This window comes from Macaca fascicularis, chromosome 13 (genome assembly GCF_037993035.2).
Source record: "Macaca fascicularis isolate 582-1 chromosome 13, T2T-MFA8v1.1".
Classification (NCBI taxonomy): domain Eukaryota; kingdom Metazoa; phylum Chordata; class Mammalia; order Primates; family Cercopithecidae; genus Macaca; species Macaca fascicularis.
The window spans coordinates 16,352,525-16,365,613 of NC_088387.1; the positions used below are offsets into that span (position 1 = coordinate 16,352,525).

A 13,089-nucleotide genomic window follows, 5' to 3' on the forward strand; every position below is an offset into this window, starting at 1 on the left:
CATTTTTAAATGCTTAAGAATATTTTTGATGCTATTTAATTGAGTCATTAATAATATCACTAAAAAATTAGGTAAGTTCTCCAGGGACTCCCCAGCTAAACACAAGTAGAACTGAGACTTAAAGCCAGATCTCTGACTCTAGACATAAGGCTTATTCTGCCGAAGCACTGTAACTAGGTTTTCCAGGTTTATTTTCTTCTTCTGTCCCAAAATGTCCTATATTGTCTGATATGTTTTATCAACGTTTTTAGCTATTTGTAACTGTTAAAATATTGGACTTATAGTTGATGACTAGCTACCTAGATTAGTAATTGTGGAGTTTTGTATTTCAGTTTACTAATGTAAGGAGTAGAATGAAAAGTGAAAAGTTAGTGAACTGAGGGATCCAGTATTACTTCAGTGCCTAGATTCCCAACTTGTTTCACAGGGATTTTTCTTTTAATGAGAAAAACAAAAGTCATACCAGATGCAAATGTCTGTTCATTAGAAACAAATCTTTCTGAATATGACAGAGATGACATCTTTCTCATTGTCAAAGGAAAACAAAATATAATTTTATGAAATAGTTGACCTGCTTGGGTGAAATGACAATTGTGGTACTGCAAATGCAAATTTGAAAAAATTCTGTTAGATGAGATAGTCAACAGTCATTCACATTAGTTGACCATTGTTCAGGTTACTCTCAAATTCACCCGGGTGCAGTGGCTCATGCCTGTAATCCTAGCACTTTGGGAGGTCAAGGCGGGCAGATCACTGGAGGTCAGGAGTTCAAGGCCAGCCTGGCCAACATGGTGAAATCCTGTCTCTACTAAAAATACAAAAATTAGCCAGGCATGGTGGTGTGCGCCTGTATACAATGCCAGCTACTCAGGACACTGAGGCAGAAGAATCGCTTGAACCCAGGAGGTGGTGGTTGCAGTGAGCCAAGATTGTGCCACAGTACGCCAGCCTGGGTGACAGAGCAAGTCTCTGTCTCAAAAAAAAAAACAAAACGCTGTGCCCTTCTTGTTCAAATTAATAAGCAGTATCTAATGGTGATCACTACTAAAGCCATATTGTTTTTCAGTGATGAGAAAAATTTGGAAGTTTGGAAATGGGTGAATCTTTGATGATGTCTGTCTGAAGAGCATTTACTTGCTTGAATTTTACTGTAAATTCAGTCCTGTTGGTCAGCTAGTACAATTTATTAGAGGGATGAAAGATCGATCAAAGTGTAGCAAATACTTCTTTAGCTGTTGGTTTTTCATTTTTCTAGGTTTGAGATTGGAAACCCCTTTTACCATGTATTTAATTTTCTCATGCTATTTTTTTTTTTTTTTTTTTAATTTTAGATTTAGCGGGTACATGTGCAGGTGTGTTACATGGATTTATTGTGTGATGCTAACTGAGGTTTGGGCTTCAGTTGAACTCGTCACTTAGGATAATGGCATCCAGCTGCATCCATGTTGCTGCAAAGAACATTATTTCATTCTTTTTTCATGGTTGCATGGTATTCCATGGTGTATATATACCACATTTTCTTTATCTGATCCGTCATTGATGGGCATCTAGGTTGATTACACATCTTTGCTATTTTGAATACAGCTGCTGCAATACGCATGTGAGTGCAGGTATCTTTTTGGTAGAACAATTTCATTTCCTTTGGGTATATACCCAGTAGTGGGATTGCTGAATCGAATGGCAGTTCTATTTGACTTTTTAATAATAGCCGTTCTGACTGGTGTGAGATGGCATCTCACTGTGGTTTTGGTTTGCATTTCTCTGATGATTAGTGATGTTGAGCATTTTTTAATATACTTATTGGCCACTTGTATGTCTTCTTTTGAGAAGTATTTGTTCGTGTCCTTTGCCCACTTTTTAAGGGGGTTCCTTTTTCTTGTTGATTTGTTTGAGCTCCTTGTAGATTCTGGATATTAGTCCTTTGCTGGATGCAGAGTTTGCAAATATTTTCTCCCATTCTGTAGGTTGTCTGTTTACTCTGTTGATAGTTTCTTTTGCTGCGCAGAAGCTCTTTATTTTAATTAAGTCCCAGTTGTCAATTTTTATTTTTATTGCATTTGCTTTTGAGGACTTTATCTTAAATTTTTCACCTAGGCCAATGTCCAGAAGAGTATTTCCTAGATTTTCTTCTAGGATTTTTATAATTTGACATCTTTCATTTAAGTCTTTGTTCTATCTTGGGTTAATTTTTGTATATTGTGATTTTCTTTGTTGAAAATCAGTTGGTTGTAGGTATGTGACTTTGTTTCTGGTTTCTCTATTCTGTTCCATTGGTCTATGTGTCTCTTTATATACCAGTACCATGGTGTTCGGTTACTATAGCCTTGTAGTATAGTTTGAAGTCAGATTAACATGATGCTTCCAGCTTTGTTCTTTTTGCTTAAGATTGTTTTGGCTATTTGGGCTCTTTCTTGGTTCCATATGGCTCTTCAAATTTTTTTTTCTAATTCTGTGAAGAATTATATTGGTAATTTGATAGGAATTGTGTTGAATCCATAGATTGCTTTAGGCAATATAACCATTTAAATGATCTTAATTCTTCCAGTCCATGAGCATGGAATGTTTTTCCATCTGTTTATGTCATCTGTGATTTCCTTTAGTACTGTTTTATAGTTCTCCTTGTAGAGATATTTCACCTTCCTGGTTAGGTGTATTCCTAAGCATCTTGTGTGTGTGTGGCTGTTGTAAATGGGATTGCACTCTTGATTTGGTTTTCAGCTTGAATGTTATTGGTGTATAGAAATGCTTCTGATTTTTTTTCTTAAATATGTTGTTTTGATGTAAGCTACTGATTTTGTACATTGAATTTGTACCTTCAAACTTCACTGAAGTCATGTTTCAGGTCTGGGAGTCTTTTGGCAGGATCTTTAGGGTTTTCTAGATATAGAATCCTGTTGTCAGTGAACAGAGATAACTTGTCTTCCTCTTTGGATGCCTTTTCTTTCTTTCTCTTGGCTGATTGCTCTTGCTAGGACTTTAGTATTTTGTTGTAGGAGTCGTGAAAGTGGACATACCTGTTTTGCTCCAAATTTTAGGGGAAACTCTTTTAACTTTTCCCCATTAAATATGATATTGACTATAGTTTAGTCATAGATGACTCTTATTGTTTCGATGCCTAGTTTGTTGAGGGTTTTCTTTTTATCCTAAAGAGATCTTGGATTTTATCTAACGTTTTTTTTGTTTGTTTGTTTGTTTGTTTTTTTTTGAGACGGAGTCTTGCTCTGTCGCCCAGGCTGGAGCGCAGTGACCAGATCTCGGCTCACTGCAAACTCCGCCTCCCGGGTTCCCGCCATTCTCCTGCCTCAGCCTCCCGAGTAGCTGGGACTACAGGCGCCCGCCACCTCGCCCGGCTAGTTTTTTGTATTTTTTTTTGTAGAGACGGGGTTTCACCGTGTTAGCCAGGATGGTCTCGATCTCCTGACCTCGTGATCCACCTGTCTCGGCCTCCCAAAGTGCTGGGATTACAGGCTTGAGCCACCGCGCCCGGCCCTAACGTTTTTTCTGCATCTATTGATAAGATCATATGGTTTTTGTTTTTAATTCTCTTTTTACATTTACTGATTTACGTATATTGAATCATCCTTGCATCTGAGGAATAAAGTTCACTTGATCGTGGTGGATTACCTATTTGATGTGCTACTAGGTTCTGTTTGCCAGTATTTTGTTGAAGATTTTTGATTCTGTGTTGATCAGGGATATTGACCTATAGTTTTCTACTTGTGTTGTGTCTTTGCCAGATTTTGGCATCAGGATGATACTGGGTTTTGGAGTGAGTTAGGGAGGAGTCCCTCCTCCTCGATATATTGGAAATAGTTTCAGTAGAATTGGTATCAGCTCTTACTTTGTTCATCTGGTGGAATTTGGCTGTGAATCCATCTGGTCCAGGACCTTTTTTTTTTTTTTTTGGTTGGTAAGGTAAGGGTTTTATTACTGATTCAATTTTGGAGCTCGATACTGGTCTGTTCAGGGTTTCAATTTCTTCCTGATTCTATCTTGGGAGGTTGTATATTTCTGGGTAATTATCCATTTCCTCTAGATTTTCTAGTTTATGTGCATAGAGATGTTCATAGTAGTCTCCGAGGATTTTTTTTTAAATTTATTTTTGTGGGATTAGTTGTAATGTCACCTTTGTCATTTCTGGTTGTGCTTATTTGGATCGTCTCTCTTTTTTTCTTTGTTAATCTAGCTAGTGGTTTATTGATCTCGTTTATCCTTTCAAAAAACCACGTTTTCATTTCGTCGATCCTTGTATAGTTCTTTTAGTCTCAACTTCATTTACTTCTGCTCTGTTTTTATTATTTCTTCAGCTAGCTTTGGATTTAATTTGTTCTTTTTTTTCTAGTTCCTGTAGGTGTGACATTAGGTTGTTAATTTGAGATTTTTCTTTTTTATGTAGACATTTAGCACTATAAACTTTCTTCCTTTTTTTTTTTTTTTTTTTTTTTTGAGACAGAGTCTTGCTCTGTCAGCCAGGCTGGAGTGCAGTCGCACGATCTCGGCTCACTGCATTCTCCCCCTCCTGGGTTCAAGCTATTCTTCTGCCTCAGCCTCCTGAGTAGCTGGGACTACAGGCGCACACTGCCACACCCAGCTAATTTTCAGATTTTTAGTAGAGTTGGGGTTTCACCATATTGGCCAGGCTGGTCTCAAACTCCTGACCTCCAGTGATCTGCCCACCTCAGCCTCCCAAAGTGCTGGGATTACAGGCGTGAGCCACCGCGCCTGGCCTAAACTTTCTTCTTCACACTGTTTTTACTGCATCCTAAAGGTTTTAATATGTTATATCTTGATTTTCATTGTTTCACAGAATTTTTTTTATTTCTGCCTTAATTTTGTTGTTTACCCAGAAGTCATCTGGGAGTAAGTTCTTTAGTTTTCATGTGTTTGCATGTTTTTGAGAGTTCCTCTTTGTATTGATTTCTATTTTTATTCCACTGTGGCCCAAGAGGATTCTTGGTATGATTTCAGTTTTGTTTGTTTGTTTGTTTGTTTTTGATTTGTTGAGACTTTACTGAGCATGTGGTCAATCATAGAGTACGTTTCACATGCAGATGAGAAGAATATATATTCTGTGGTTGTGGGAATGACCCATGCCACTTAAAAAAAGGAAAAAGTTGCTGCAAAAGAAATCTCGATGGAATTTATTTGCAAATGGGTTATCTTATCTTACTAAATGGCATTGCTGACCAGCCTTGTGAGGTGCCATGTTTCAAAGCATTGTGTTTACAGTGCTCTAGGGAGTGCAGAGCTTCCTCAGGAGTCTTCACAGGCTGGGAGGTGGTGTCAGTGGGCCTTACTCCAAGTGCCTGTGACTGGTTCCCATTGCATATGATGGGGGATTTTGGATTTTCAGATTAGGGATGCTCAACCTGTATAATGTGGTGATTACAGTTAATAACAGGTATATTACATACTTGAAAATTGCTAACAGAGTACATTTTAAATGTTACCACCACAACAAAGCAAATATGTGAGGTAATGGATATGTTATTTAGCCTGATTTAGCCATTCCACAATGTCTACATACTACATGATATTGAAATATATTGTACATGGTAAAGATATATAATTTTCATTTAATTAAAAAACCAACAGATATCCCAGAAAAATATATCTTTGCTATCAAAGATACATAACTATTTTGTATCTTTTTTTCTACAGACGGTTTTTTTGATGTTGGCCACCTTTTCTTTTTTTTACATGGTTAGATACTAGTGCATATACAGTTGCATATTTGCAAGTAGGCTATGTTTATCTGTTTAAAATGCAAGAAAATCCTAGGAAATATTACAAGGACATACTTGAGTTGTTCTGTTTAAATTCTTTGTGTCAATTTGGGTAAAAAATAATAAAGATAACAAAGAATCAACAAAAACTTTGTACCATACTCCAGGCATTAAAGTTGTTCTGCAAATCTAGAACTTACTTCTGAACATATCCATATTGTTTAGTTGCAATATTAGGTTGTTAATTTGAGATCTTTCTATCTGATGCAGGTACTATTTTTCATTGACAAGTTTTTCTTGATTTGAACAACATAACTTCTTCCCTTTTTGCTATTTTAAATTTATTCAATCATTCTATTATTTTTTTTATTATTTAGGAGATTAAAGGAAGGATAATTTCAATGAAATTATAGATGCAATGTTTCTAACAAAGCACCAACCTAATCAATCCTACATACATATAATCTGTTTCCTCAGTTACAAGCTTTTACATGGAAAAATTCCCTTTAGGAAATACAATAGGAAGGTTTATTTTTAATAACTGAATAATATACAACTGTAGCAAAGGCTGTGCTGTACTTTAGATGTGTAGTGTTTTCAAGAAACATTAGAGAAGCCAGTGTAGCTGAAGCAGAGGTAGTGAGGGCAGAGAAGTAGAAGAATCAGAAAACAAGCTGGGTTGCTCATTGGGAAGAGCTTTGTTGGGCATCATCAAGACTTGGGGATTTTTAGGTAGTAAAACTCCTAGATCTTTTTCTTTCTATTCTGGTTTGTTGACTTTAATTAAGTGAGGAGCTTTTTAATATATTTCCACATAACCTTTGTTTTTAATTATTGCTTAATATTTCATTATGTTTACTATCGTTTATTATTTATTAAGGCAATTGAGTTTTATGAAATTGGATAAGAAAATTGATTCATTGGCATTCTTTCCCAGCACAAAAGAGCTTTGAAGTTGTTCTTGGTCAGCCACTTCAGGGATACGTGGCACAGGGACCTAATGAACTAACAGTTCCTTCTGTAACTTCTGAAGTCTACTTAAGAGTCAATTAATGAGTGCTTGTAGCCATATATTTGCTACTGGCCTCTGAATGCTGCCATATTTACAGCTCTATTAAAAGTTACATAATCACTTTAATGATAGTTTGCATCCCCTTGTTTGACACTGTTAACAGAATCTGTTTCTAAGATAAAAGGCTGGTCTTTCTCATGTGTAACACTAGGTAACAGACGATGCATTACGCTAGTATGTAACACTAGTGAGCCCTTTTTGGTCAACTTTTAAGTTTGTGTTATATAGCATATTTTGAAGAAACCCATTCTAATATTTTGTGGAAAAAAAACAAAACATTGCATATGATGGAGGATAAAATCTAACCCACCAATTAGTGTAGTAGAAAAAGCTAAGAAAGCGAATAATTAAATATCTGGATGATGAACACACTATTTTTATTTATTTATTTTTTTAAAATTAAAGTTCTCCAGCTATTTAACTTAGGGAATTATTTTTAACAAAATTGTGTTTATTGTTTAAAAGGTAACACATTCAAGGCCAGGTGTGGTGGCCTATGCCTGTAATCCCAGCACTTTGGGAGTATTAGGAGGGAGGACTGCTTGATCCCAGGAGTTTGAGACCAGCCTGGGCAGCATAGTAAGGCCCATCTCTACAAAAAAATTTAAAAATTGGCCAGACACGGTGGCTCATGCCTGTAATCCCGGCACTTTGGGAGACCAAGGCGGGCAGATCATGAGGTCAGGAGATTGAGACCAGCCTGGCTAACATGGTGAAGCCCCATCTCTACTAAAAATACAAAAAGTTAGTCAGGCGTGGTGGCACATACCCGTAGTCCCAGCTACTCGGGAGGCTGAGGCAGGAGAATCACTTGCACCCAGGAGGCAGAGGTTGCAGTGAGCTGAGAATGTGCTACTGCACTCCAGCCTGGGCAACAGAGCGAGACTCCGTCTAAAAAAAAAAAAAAAATTAGCTTGGCATAATGGTGTGCACTTGCAGTCCCAGCTACTTGAGAGGCTTTGGTGGGAGAATCGCTTGAGCCCTGGAGTTCAAGGTTGTACTGAGCTATTAATATGCCACTGCACACCAGCCTGGGCAAGAGTGAGGCCCTGTTTTAAGAAAACAAATAAATAGTAACACATTCGCCTATCTCATAATTTCAAAAGTGCAAAAGTGAGAAGTCTGCTTTCAGTTACTGTTTCCCTCCCTGGAGGGAACAACTGCAGACACATACAAACACACACACACACACACACACAAATACATACTCATTTTTACTTTTTACTTTTTATCACAGGAATGCTACTAAGTTTTATATATTATATATAATATATAATATTTGTTGTCAGCTTTATATCTTAAAGATCTTCTTATATAAATGCATAATTTCTTCAATTAAAATTCATTCATTTAAGCAGACCACCATTGATGGATATTTTGGCTGTTTCTAGTCTTTGGCTAGTATAAACAGTGCTTCTGTGAATAACTGTATACAAAACTTAAGTGTGTACATGTGGGAGCTTATTCAGTAGTAATGATTTCAAATTCTCTGTCAGTTAATTGATGTATCTCCATTTCATTAGGATCAGTTTCTAGAGATTCATCTCTTTGTCTTTTGGGGAAAATATTTCCCTGTTTCTTCTTTTTCCTTGACATTCTCTGTTGATGTTTTTGTGCCATAGACAAAATAGTTACCTCTCTTAGTCTTCATGGCATGGACTCATTCTAGAGAAGACCCTCCCTAATCAGCCCTGACAGAAATTCTGGGATCTTTCAAACCTTCCTGCCAGTCCTGTCCACTTTCTTTGTTCTTAATAGTCTCTAGGCATCTAGAATATTTCAGGTCCCTTCAGCTTCTGAGACCATGGAGACTGAAGCCATTTCCTCAGGCAGTCCCCATTTAAGGTGAGTGGTTGAACACATGGTACTCCCCTATCCATTCCCAGGTAGAAGCTAAAGAGCTGGGATTTTTGCCTGCTTACTCCGTGATGAGCCAGAGGTGGAGGGTGGGGTGGCTATGGTGACCAATACCCCAAATTGCTATGAGTGTCCAGAGTTTGTTGGGTTCTGCCAGTGCTCCAAGACAGGGTAGACATAGCTCAGTTTTCTGGGTAGTTCCTAGAAAACTTTGGACATTAGACACATAGGGTACCTCTTTCTCTTCCTGGGGAGAAGCTAGGAGCTGGGGGATCTTGTTCCTCTCATATGGAGCTGTGCCAGAGGATTATGGTAGTATGGTATCGGAATTGACTTACTGGCTTTGATGTGACTGGTTTCACACTTACTGGGATGCAGGAGCCTCTTAAAGTTTCTGGATTTCACAGAAAGGGAATTTGGCCATGGGGATTGTTGTGGAATCAGTTTGCTTGTTGGAAGAAGGAAGGTCCAAGATGGCTCTTCTGCCATCTTGATGATGTCATCCCTTCTGCCTCCCTTTTATAAGGATACTTGTGATTGTAGTTAGACCCAATAAAATGATCCAGGATCATCACCTCCATCTCAAGATCTCTAATTTAATCACATCTGCAAAGCCTTTGTCTTATAAGCTAACATTCACAGGTTCCTATGACAGGGATGTGGACATCTTTTGGGGGAACCATCATTCAGCCTACCACACTAGGCTTTCATTTTTCTCTCCTCATCAGTTTGAGAATTTTCTTGGTACCAGTTTGCATGTGTATCTGCTGCATTTAGGGTATTCCATGTATAGGTACAAGCATTTGACTACTTCATTATGTCCTACAGCGCAGTTATCCTCAAGTTTTGACACATTGAAATGATTAAAATAGGCCAGGCGTGGTGGCTCACGCCTGTAATCCCAGCACTTTGGGAGGCCGAGGCGGGTGGTTCACGAGGTCAGGAGTTAGAGACCAGCCTGGCCAAGATGGTAAAACCCCGCCTCCACTAAAAATACAAAAATTAGCTGGATGCGGTGACGGGCGCCTGTAATCCCAGTTACTCGGGAGACTGAGGCAGGAGAATTGCTTGAACCTGGGAGGCAGAGGTTGTAGTGAGCCGAGATCGTGCCACTGTACTCCAGCCTGGGCGACAGAGTAAGACTGTCTGAAAAAAAAAATAAAGAAATGATTAAAATATTACTTTATTATAAATTTCCTTTTCCTCCCCTGTATTATAAATAGTGCATTATATTGATTAAAAGGATACATGTAAATAGATTATATTGTTTATGGTTATTTTTAGGATAATTAAAGGGGAATTATATTTATTATGAAAAGATTCTACTGAGTCACTGGGTTGAGAACTGTTCCACCAGCTCAGCTATGTTTTTATATATACCTATAATTTATATAAATAGATAGGAAACCTAGGGCTCTGAGAAATTAAGTGACTTATTTAATGTTACAGGGCTAGGGCCAGGGCAGTGATGAGAGGAATAACTAAGTCTTTTAGAAGAAGAAGAGGTAGACATAAGAGAGAAGCTCCCTGCTGGAAGCTAGGACTCCAGAACTGAGAGATTCCAGAGTGGGAATTACTGGCAGCACTAGTGTGTCTTAGGAACTGAAAAAGCAAGCAAGAAAGGAAAAAATAAAAGTCTTGAAATTCTCTCAGGAATGAGAAGTAGAAGGAACAACGTGGTTCAAAACTGGGAAAATGGCAGACTAGGAAGTTTACTTGGGGAGTTGTTAGTTATGAATATGGATTACCCTGCTCCAAGAGCACCTTTGTCCCCGGACTAGCACCACTCCTCAAGCCTTTGGCAAGTTCCTACTCATCTTTCAAGAAATAGCTCATCTTTAGTGCATTTCACACCATTCCTCCTTCCAAAAAGGAATGAGGGTGGACTTGAAGAAAATACTGAAGAGGAAAATTCATTTGGGTGTTTTTCAAAGACTACCTAAGTCTATTCATACTATTGCTTTTTTTTTTTTTCTTTTTAAATTTTTATTGACCTTTATCCAGTTGGAGGGACGGGCAACTGAAGGTTTTTGGTTGGTATTGAATGTTGCTGTGTTATGTTCCAGCTTTTGAGTCATCAGAACTGGAATGAAAGCCTTACTAACTCAACATCATACATTTTTGTCCCATGTAATAAATAGCATGTTATTATCTGAGAACTGAGGTGAGTTTTCTTTAAAACATAATTTTATTCTGATTACCCTTGTCTTAGAATTCTGAAAAGATTAAAATAGCTGTTATCTGAGGAACTTGGATTCTGAGCATTTGAACTGGAAGAATGTTCTAGTCAGTTATCGACAGGCTGATGACTAACATATGTGGACATTATCATTACCAAAGAGTGTGCTGACTTGTTGACAGCATGGACTTTTAAAAAATGTACAACCGCTGTAGGAAGTGTTGGCAGATAAATAATTCTCTTGAGAGATTTCAGTATTGACTTTTAAATTAATAAAAATCACGTTTATTTTCTTAAGTTACCCGCAATGGATTTTTGTCAGATATCACATTAGTGTAGTATTGGTGCAGGGAGTCCGTGGTGCCCCTTTTTCCTTATTACTGAAAGTAACTTGTAGCTGAGATTGGTTGTGTCTTCAGGTAATCTTTCTCAAATTGAAGATGTAAATACTTTCTACCAAGTTTATTAACTATAAATTTATGTAAAATACTGTGACTCAACAAAAGCACTGAAAAAATTGTTTCAAGAAATAACTTAGACCCTTGCAGCAGAGACTATGGCTTGGCTCCCCCGTCATCATTCTCACCTCTTTCTACCTCACCTGCCTCTCTTCTGGAGACTTTAACACCTAAAATCTTTCTCCTCCAGCCTTTCATTGCTGGCAGGGTAGCTACATCTTTGACACACTTGAGGCCAATAAGATGGAAACTAGAAGTCTGCTGAGAGTTTCTGGGAAACCTTTTGCTTTTCTTCTAAAGAAGAACAGATACAATTGGCACTCATTCCCATACTGTCCTCCTTTTTTGCTTTGTTGTGTGGAACCTTTGACCATGACACATAAAAACGAATACTAAGGATATTTTCATGAGAAAACTTGAATAAGAAAAAAAAGCTAGGGATTTTGGGGCGGAAACAAAGAATCTGGGTTTCTGATGACGTTGTCTTGCACCTGAATTGGTTCTATGAAGTGCCTACCTTTTATGAAAGAAAAAAAATGAAATTTTTTTCTATTTGATTAAGCTGTAAGTTGGATTTTCTCTACATTCCCAGCTTAATTAACACAGAGTTTATTTCATTCTTAGAGTGGGTTTTATTTTACTTTATAAAAATGTTTCCTTAAAGAAAAATTTTTTCATAGTATTATACATGCTCAAGCAGAGCAAAATCCAAACATTAGCAAAATGGCTGACTAGGATGTTGCAGGTGCTTGTTTCCCCACAGAAACATCAAATAAATAGCTATAGACTGACTAAAATAACTTTGTAGGAACTATGGAAACCAGTCAGAGATCTGTAGCAACCCAGCAAATGCCCAATCAAGAAAAAGCCACATGCAAAATGATAGGAAATTCTGTGATAATTTTACTCACCCTTACCCTACTCTGTCTCTGGCACAGTGCAGCACAGAGAGAAGTAAATGGCCCAGTTCTCCATTCTCTTCCTCAGGAGAGAAGGATTCGAGCAGAACTAGTATGAAGCATTCTTACCTATCAGTGGGTTACCCAAGAGACTGATTGCAGACTCGCCTCGTTCAGAGCACATACAGGGAATGAGGCATGGTTTGAATCTCAGGCTGATGGCCAAGAAAGGCAGTGATGGGCACTATAGCACATGAAAACTACAGGGAGACCACAGACCTAGATGTGTGGGAGGAAGGTTATGCACAGAGGAATACCATACAACATCTAAGGCCTTGAGAAGAAGTTTGGGTGAGATTCTGGGAAATTAAGACATTTGCAGGCAGCCAGAGGAAACAAGAAAAAAAAAAATACAGAAAATGCACACAGGCCCAGACAGGATGCATGCCCAGAAAAGACCTGAGATGACCTTAAGCACACTCCCTGCACTGTTCCCAGGGCTCAGGGGCTTGATAAGTAGTGGAGGTCTTTCATGTCAGTCTTCAAAGAGTGGGAGGGGTGGTTTTTTCAAATGTCAGATTTTCAGCAAAAAATCATAGAACATGCAAAGAAAGGATGCAACCTGGCCCATCCAAAGGAACAAAATAAATCTTCAGAAACTATCCTGTAAAGACACACAAATTAATTGGATTTGCTCAGAAAAGACTTTAAAACAACTATCTTAAATATGCTCAATGAGCTAATGAGAAATAATGAATTCAGGAAAATGATACATGAACAAAATTTCTATCAACAAAGAAATAGAAATTAGTTAAAAGAACCAAATTCTGGAACAGGAAAATACAGTAGCTGAATTGAAAAATTTACTAGAAGGATTCAACAGCAGACTTGAACAGGC

General features: G+C 37.9%; 1 protein-coding gene across 27 annotated transcripts in view; it reads left to right on the forward strand.

Annotated features, from left to right (window-relative positions):
• Window positions 1–13,089, forward strand: part of CCDC138 (coiled-coil domain containing 138) — a 139,073-nt gene that overhangs the window by 69,565 nt on the left and 56,419 nt on the right. The window lies entirely within an intron of this gene.